This window comes from Pteropus vampyrus, unplaced genomic scaffold, assembly GCF_000151845.1.
Source record: "Pteropus vampyrus isolate Shadow unplaced genomic scaffold, Pvam_2.0 Scaffold2, whole genome shotgun sequence".
NCBI lineage: Eukaryota > Metazoa > Chordata > Mammalia > Chiroptera > Pteropodidae > Pteropus > Pteropus vampyrus.
In genome coordinates this window covers 26343246-26351897 of record NW_011888783.1, presented here as the reverse complement: position 1 = coordinate 26351897, position 8652 = coordinate 26343246, and the positions used below count along the sequence as shown (strand labels likewise).

The window sequence follows — 8652 nt, the reverse complement described above, 5'->3', positions numbered from 1 at the left end:
CCGGGGAATCTGTAAAAGACATTTTGGAGACACATGGAAAAATTAAGAAATAGACTAGGTATTAAGTATATTAAAAATCATTTTTAATTATTGTTATAATAGTATTGTGAATATGTAAAAGAATGTTCTTATTCGTAGGAAATATATACTGAAATATTTAGAGATGATGTGTATAAAAATTACTTTTATATGGTTATACAAATACATGAAACAAATATGACAAACTGTTAGTCATTGAATCCAGAGGTCAGTATAGAGTACTCATTGTACCAATTTTTAACTCTATGTTTGAAATTTTTCATAACAAAACATTGACAACTAAAGGAAATTGAATTCTAATCCTGGATCCAACATAGACGAGTCTTCTTCTAGGCCTCAATTTCTTCTTCTGCAAAATGAAAGAAATGGATTTGAGTGCATCCATGGTCCCTTCTAGTGTTCACACTCTATAAGTGAGAAGACGTTGGTTTTCTTCATGATAGATTTTATTTTTAATAATCATATCTACTTCGAAATCTGTCACTCCAGGATATCAAGGGGTGATTCATCAATCTGGGTGAATCCTTTAACCCTCTTTAATTTCTCCGGTGTCTGTCCCAAAACAGAAGTCAAAGAAAGAGACCTTCTGAGACAGAGAACTATATTATCAGTCATAACCAATTCCACTTCCCAACATACATATTCTCCAAGGAGCTTAAGAAGTTATTTCAAAATCCAGTTCATTGTTTGTTTACATTTTCTCCCATTGTTTTTTAAATAACTTTTGATGGTCAGAAAAGTCACCAAGATAGTACTGCGTTACCTCATACCTCACACTTAATTTCTCCTAGTAAGGTACATTTGTTATAATAAATGAACCAATATTGAGACATTGTTATTATTCTTAACTAGAGTCCATGCTTTATTCAGATTTCCTTCATTTTTATCTAACATATTTTTCTGTTCCAGGATCCCATCCAGAATACCACATAACATTTAGTCATCATGTTTCCTTAGGCTTTCCTCGACTATGACAGTTTTAAACATTCTTTATATTTGACAGTTTTGAGGAGTACTGGTCAGGTATTTTGTAGATGTCTCTCAACTGGGGTCTGTCCAATGTTTTTCTCATGATTAGACTGAGGTTATGGGTTTGGGAGAGGAAGAGCACAAAGGGAAAGTGCTCTTTTCATCACATCATATCAAGAATACATACTATCAACATAATTTATGTAGTTACTTTTTCCCTGGATATATTTCAAAATGATTATGTTTACTCTATCGCTGCCCAAAACACAAAGGGATTTTTCTCCAATATTCACAGGGACGACCTGGTGGGGTTCCTGGAGATAAAACTCATGAAAGTGTGGCTCCCTACACCCGCTAAGACTGGGCCTCCAAGAGTTTTTACGTTTCAGATGGTCCCCATTCAGCCTCCAGCAATTCGAGAAAGTTATCATTAAGTGTTCCTACAGTTTATGGCTCAAGTGGCTTCTGTTCCAGGTAAGCCATGTCTTTCTGGATGCATCTCAACTGTCTCTTCAGATTTTGGGGTGGTTTTTTGCCCTGTGACTTTATTTCTCTAATTGGTCCAGAAGAAGTCATTGAGTTTCAGGTTTGTCCAGGTTTTTCTTTTTACAAGGCTAAGAGTAATATCTTCCGGGCTCTTTACATGTCATAGCTGAACAGTTCACTCTGTTTTAATGCAAGTTTATTCAGCACTGCTCCTAAAGGAAATAAAATTAGTGGTCTAAAACCTTTGCTTTAAAAGGAAACCAATCTTTGAATTGAGTTATCTGCCAAGCTGGTTTCATTGTATGAAATTTAGAGTGCTTTGGAAACCAGCTTTCAACAAAAATGTGTTTCTATCTTAACTAATTTAACCTCATTCTGTTTAGAGGTACATAATAAAAGGATAAAAGCATTAGATTTTGAGTTTAAATTCAGATTTGGGGGCTCTAGAGTAAAAACTTAACTAGACTATCTCTGTCTCTGAGACTCAGTATCCTCTTTTGTTAAATATGTTGGCTACAGGGATGTTATCTAATTTATCTTTTTTATCTCAAGTGTCTATCATAAAACCTGGCCCAAAGCAGGCCTCAGTGAAAAATGAATTGAAATGCCTGCCCAATTAATCTCATAGTGTTGTTATGAGAATTAAACTAAATAATGTACATAAAAGCTCTTTGCAAACTTCAAAGACCTTTACAAATGCTGCTACTTTATTTATGTCATCAATCTTGAATGCTTGTCTACATTTAAGGATTTTTGTAGAGGATTTTTTGTTTCATTTTGAATCTTTTTTTGACACTGTGCAGATAAGGAGGGAAGCACTGTAAGGAGTTAATTTTCACTCAAATTGTGGGTCAACTTCAGTTATAGCAACAATATACATTCCTCAACTTGTCTGATTTAAAAACCTGGCAAGTGTTTTGATATTTGACAGCTCTGCTGTCAAGTAATTCTGTTCTACAATTAATCATGCCATAGCCATTTCTTCCACTACTGCCACAATATAATGGCATCATTGTATATGCATACATAGTACACTTGTATCCTGTTTAAAAGGAGGCAGAGCAAATGAACTTGAAAAATTTACTACTCTAGATCGCAGTTATATTGCCAAGATTTATTAGTAAACCCGTTCTATTTTAATGCTATTACAGCTCCAATCTGAGCTTGGATAAAACCATTCAGACATTGCAGTTTTCTATTTCCTGGCTTGGGAAATTGAGATTCTGCTTTCTCTGAGATGTTTTGAGTATCGGGTAGGTGCACTGTACAACTGGCTGGGATCTTTAATGATTGTCAGCTCCTGGGTTTCGATGGATGTTTTGTCTGGATCAGTGCTACATGCAATTGCCGCATCTACTCTCTCCCCTCCCCCGCTGTCGGCGACATCCTGGAGCAAATGAGTTTGCCACAAATCAAGATGCTTGAAACAAACATCTCTATGAACCTGTTCCATCTCTCCTGGGCAACTTGCCACTTTGCCTCAGTCTTCACACTGAAACTCCTGCTTTTATCAAATGTCTTGACTTCTTTAGTACATTAACCATTTTACAGGAATCCTAGCCCTCTAGCAGAATCATGTGTTTCTCATAGACATCTTACTTTTTAGGAAATCTTGGGCAGTTTTTAACGAATACATCACCACTGTTTTTTATTAAGATCATTTCCTATTTACACGTCTAATTTGTCAAGAAATTAAATCACAAATTATGTAAAATGCAACCTAGAATGTACAGATATGTTGGTCAAAAATTTGTGTAAAATAGATTTAATCTTTTGCCTTCAGAGATCATTGCAACTACTTACATTAATGACATTTTGTGACTTTCAAAATTTCACCTTTATGAACTTTCACGTGGAACTGTCACGGCCAATACTTTTATGCAACTGCATAATCACCTCTGTGACAAGAATGTGGTGACTTGCTATTAAACTGTTCAAGAAGAATGATATAAACACTATCACAATGTTAATTTTAAAAAAAACAAACATCAACTGAAAAGTATACTTCATATACATGCAGATAAATGTCACAATAAGATACCATGGTGACTTAGGGAAGCAAGTGAATGTGATTATGGACTAGACACAGACCAAACTACGTGTGCGAGGAAGGAAGGGATGGCAGTGTTTAAGACTGCATATACACTGTCAGAATTTTCAAGCTCCTCATTTTATTTTTTTCCCTAGTTTATAGTTTGAGCTTAAATCTGTTCTGAGGTGATTTTTTAAAAAAATAAAACAGATTCCTTATTGCAGATATGCCAGAAATATATGACATAACTTCATACTTAGAGATTGTCAGCCCAACATTTGTCAAGAGAGAGTGAGCTCAGTTTCATGTGCCAATCAGAGAAACCGTATAGCATGGTAGCCTCACAAGATAATAATAATTCTAGTTGTTCTTGTATGGTCTCCAGTCCTGATGTCTAGTCTCTTATACCTGTGTGCATAACTGCTCCAAAACCAGTGTTCCTAAAACCAGTGCTTTTCTGGCTTCACTACTGAAGGAAAAAATAAATAAAATTGCTCCTACCTTCAATTTTGTTTTCTAGTAGAGAAGATTAATTTTCATCGTTACACCCTCTCCAGTCCTTCTCTTGTCACCAATAGCACTTAGACAAGTGATAACTACACTCTGTAGTCACAGAAGAAAGCAAATTGAAAAGGATCTCTCAAGAATCAAGTTTACAGACATAGCATCATCAGTACTGATGTTGTCTATGTAAGGTAACTGACATTTTATTAAAACAAAATGTTCTACCGAGTCAGCAATGGAGTAAAAGTCTGCATATACCTTCTTAGCTACTCTTTCATCAAGAATGTGATGAAATGCAGCTTTGGAAATTTAAATCGATGCTCAAGAAATGATTGCGCCCAAGGTAGGGAATATTTAACTCTATCCTAGTCATGTGACTTTGATTCTGAATTTTCTCACCCGTAAAATAAGATGCCTAATACCTATCCTTTATGATAATAATCACTATCACTTTTTGAACCTATGTGCTGGACACAGTGAGGCAGTCTACATTCATTATCTCCATAACCACTCCATTCTGTAAGCTAATGTTATCTCCATTTTAGAAATGAAAAAACTGAGGTAGAAGTTAAATAACTGGCACCAAGGTACAAAGCTAGACAGTGGAAAAGCTAGACAGATTTGTACCAAGGTCTATCTGATGCCAAACCAGTATGCTATCCTATGGGATTATTAAAATTTGAGCACACAACAAGGGAAAATTAACACACCATGTATAAATTATGAGAAACATTCTATAAGACAATGTTTCTGAGATTTCAGTCGTTGCCCTCCACCCTCATGACTTTTGCTATATCTACTTATTTCATATGTTATATATTTATTTTCTTTAAGTTGACTAACTTTTTTATTTGGAAAAAATTTTTTTTTGTTTTAAAAGAAACATTATGACCTGGAAATAGAAAATCAACGTTAGTGTGTTGAATGAAAGTAAATTGCAAAAATAAATACAATGAGACCAAAATAAAATTCTACTCGTTAAAATTTAACTCAATTCCTTGCTGGAGGTTCTGAGCTTCAGTGAGGGCTGCTCTTTTGTTTATTTGTTTGTTTGTTTGTTTGTTTGTTTGTTTAAAGGGCATATTATCAAAGGCTAGAAAAGTGTTAAAAACACTAGCATAAACCCAAGACTCTCCTAATATAATCAGAATTGAAAGATTATTAAAAAAGGAATACATTTATCAATATGGGTTCAGTGCTATATAATGCCACAACCTCATGTCACCTTAATCATCTTGAGTGTTGGCAGAGGAAAGTGTTCCATATTTGGAAAACATAGCTGTAAACAAAGAAGAGAGAAAATCATCCAGGGTAGTTTCAAATGTTCCCATATTTATCAGTTGCTTCCATCCTATTTCCCACGTCTACTCAAAAACTTAAAGCTATTTCGTATCCCTCCTCCCCTGAAATTTAAGAACACTAGACAAAAAGAGTGGTGATTGTAATGGGACCTGGATTCCCCAGTGCTATTCTCTAGAATGTATAGTGCCAAATATTGGCTGCTGTTGTGCTTTTGCTAAAATAGTTCTTTCTTTGGCTGTCCCAGAGATTTCTGTTAGTGATCTGATAATCCTTCATAGAGCTCTTTCTGCTTAAACCAGCTGTAGTGGATTCTGTTATATGTAAGTAAGAATCTTGCAGACATAAGTAAGTAGAGTGGAATATCCAGCGATCTCCAACATTTCTGGCGCCAGGGATCGGTGATCCTATAAAAATCTAATGCCTGATGATCTGAGGTGGAGCTGAGTCAGTGATGCTAGCGCTAGGGAGCGGCTGTAAATACGGATGAAACTTTGCTTGCTCACCCACTGCTCACCTCCTGCTGTGAGGCCCAGTTCCTAACAGGCCATGGACTGATACTGGTCCACGGCCTAGAGGTTGGGGACCCCTGGAATAACCCATGTACTTACAGTTAACTTTGTCTTCTTCATCCTCTAGGATGCCAAAAAAAGCATGCTAATTCTTGAAACCAAATTTTATTTTCTCAATTGGATGAAATAGGGTTGACCCATGAAATCATTTAATAATTGTTTCACAAGAGCACTGTGAACAGCAGACCTTTAACCATCTGTAGAGTGAGAAGCTCATGGAATAAAATAGGGTGAAGAGGGATGTAAAAACAATATTCTTTTAAGTGGCCCTAATTCAAATCATGAATAATAGAAGGAGAAAGGTAATTTTCTATAGATAAATAATGTATCTGATGAGTGGATGTTCTTTGGTAGATTTATAAGGAAAAAATAAGAGTACAACTATACCATGTGTAGGATTATATGAAGAGAGACAATAATGTGAAAAGAAAAAGCTAAATTCACAGACTCTAATGTATGTGGGTTGATTTTCACATTAATATCTTTCAGATGAGTGAAAATCAGATACACTGGCTGATCTTCTATCTTACTTTTGTATACCGTCTTTCAGGACAGAAACTTCAGAAAAGAGGAAAAAGACCTTTTCTCTGACACAGGCCCATATTCTTTCAAATCATTAAAATTTTGAAGGAATTAATAAATTATTATTATTTTTACTCATTGAGACTTGTGTTTCTGAGTTGTTCTTTTCTTTTTAAGCAATAATCTTTTTGGAAAACTTCTGAATATGGAATCTCTATAGCGGAAGAGGCAGAAATCATTTCCTTCAAGGTATATCTCAACTCTGTAAGCTAAAAGATCAACATTCAGAGAGAAGATTGGAACCAACAATTCTCATCTGCTTCTTCCTGCTTAAAACTCCTGGCAACAGATCTAAAATATTAATCTAATGTCTTATCAACTAGAAATGGATTCTGGGGAGCGGGGGGCGGAGTGCCTTGCTCCAGTAGACCTTTCTTATTAGGACATTGTTTCTCTGTTAGTAAATGTCTTGAGTTATAGAGAACTTTCTCCTTTCTAGAGTATTTTCTATTCTCTGGCTCATTTGATTCTCATGCTGGGAGGCCCAATAAGTATCTTACTTCCTCATTTTCCAGATGAATAACTTGGAGTGGCTTGCCCAGTTTCACAGAGTAGACTGGTGTTTGGACCAAGTCTAAATCCATTCGAGCTCTAGGTCCATTCTCTTTCTGCTACATCACTTTGGGTGGTCTAGAAATACAAAAAAAAAAAACAAATTTTTTTTAGTTTCTTTTACTTATGTTGTTTTTTCCCCTCAAGAGTTTTTAAAAGACTATTTTTCTGTCCTGAGACTGAAGAGTAGGAGTCACAATATTAACATTGAGCCTGGTATAAACATTGTATATGTCTTTCTGGCATCTCTAGTCTTTGAGGCAGAATATGTTATTGCCTTAATGATTTGATCAGTAAGCAAACTTTTATTTCTATGAATTTAAATAGCTTAGGATTCTCAGCATGTCAAAAGAGACAATTTGATATTTCGATTGACTAGTTATCCCTCTCTAGAAAATCCAGTCATTAGTAAAGAGCATACTGGAGAACTGAAAGAGTTAATATTGATCCCAAAGGTGAATTAAATTTATAACCTAGAAGTAATTTAGGCAGCAAGAGAGAATGTCTCACTTCAAAGATGGGAATGCCAAACCATGCATACAAATGTGACTGCTTACTTGTATGCGACACAAAATCCATGACCATGGATTCCAGGGCCTAAAAAGACCTCAGGAAGCCATCTAGTCTTACTCCCACTTTTGCATACTTGTAGTCTTCTCTTTAGTTTAAAAACGTGGCACCTGAATCCCAGAGATGTACATGACTTGGTAGCAGAAAGGCTAGTGTCAGAGAAAAGATGCCTAGAACCCAGGTCTTCAGTACCCCAGTTGTAATGCATCTCTTTGCTAGGCACTCCATCTCTTGGTCAGCCTGCCTTGTTTCAGGAATGAGGAAGTGGACAACAAATGGATTAAATTGACAAGTAAGAAAAAGCCTCAAGAACCCATTAGGTTTACCCATGTAGAGTCTCTTAGTGATCTTAGCAAACATAATTTTATTGACATGGTGGGGAACAGAAGCCAGAATAGATAAAGACAACTCTTTAAAGGCATTGCTTCTGAAGATAAAGGAAGAGAGAGGGCAGCAGCTGCAAGATGTGCAGTCCAGGGAGGTTTCTGTGAGAGTTTTTTTAAGGGGATAAACAAGGGACTCTTGCCTTAAAATTGAAGAGCCTACAGTATTTTAAAATGCTACTGGGAAAAAAATCCAGTAAAGAGAAAAATGTAAAGATCAAAGATACATGTGAGACACAGGATAAATTAAGAGTTCTTGAGCAAGTGGCCATATGTAAGGTCCAGAGAACCGAGGAAGTGCAGAAGGAAGAATGCCTCCTGCATTGCAATAGGAAAGAAGAAAGTGGATGCAAAAACCTCAGAGATGGAGCTGTACATCTGGTGGATGGTAAATTCAGCAACTCAGTATTTAAAGGCTTCTACTTTCTCTATGATATAGGAGAGCAACGAGGCATATATTGTTGGATAGCAGTCAAAGATCTGAGAGAAGAAAAGCTTTGAGGTGGTTGTTGAAGACAGTGGTAGAGAAGTGTCACCAGGCCGTGATGGGAGCCTAGTATAACTTGGAAACCATGAATATATAGTGATACCTGTATCCTCAATTGCCTGGGCATACGCATGAAGAGAATATATGGTGGAGTTCCTCACATAGTTTTTTTTTTTT

The 8652-nt window shown here is 36.1% G+C and overlaps 1 long non-coding RNA gene across 1 annotated transcript; it reads right to left on the bottom strand.

The window, feature by feature from the left end:
• Nucleotides 1–331: 331 nt before the first annotated feature.
• Nucleotides 332–5309, bottom strand: LOC111737702. The gene is made up of 3 exons (XR_002779531.1): nucleotides 5256–5309; nucleotides 4028–4129; nucleotides 332–388 (listed from the first exon to the last, which is right to left on the bottom strand). It is a non-coding gene; the product is annotated as an uncharacterized LOC111737702 (long non-coding RNA).
• Between the last annotated feature and the right edge of the window lie 3343 nt (nucleotides 5310–8652).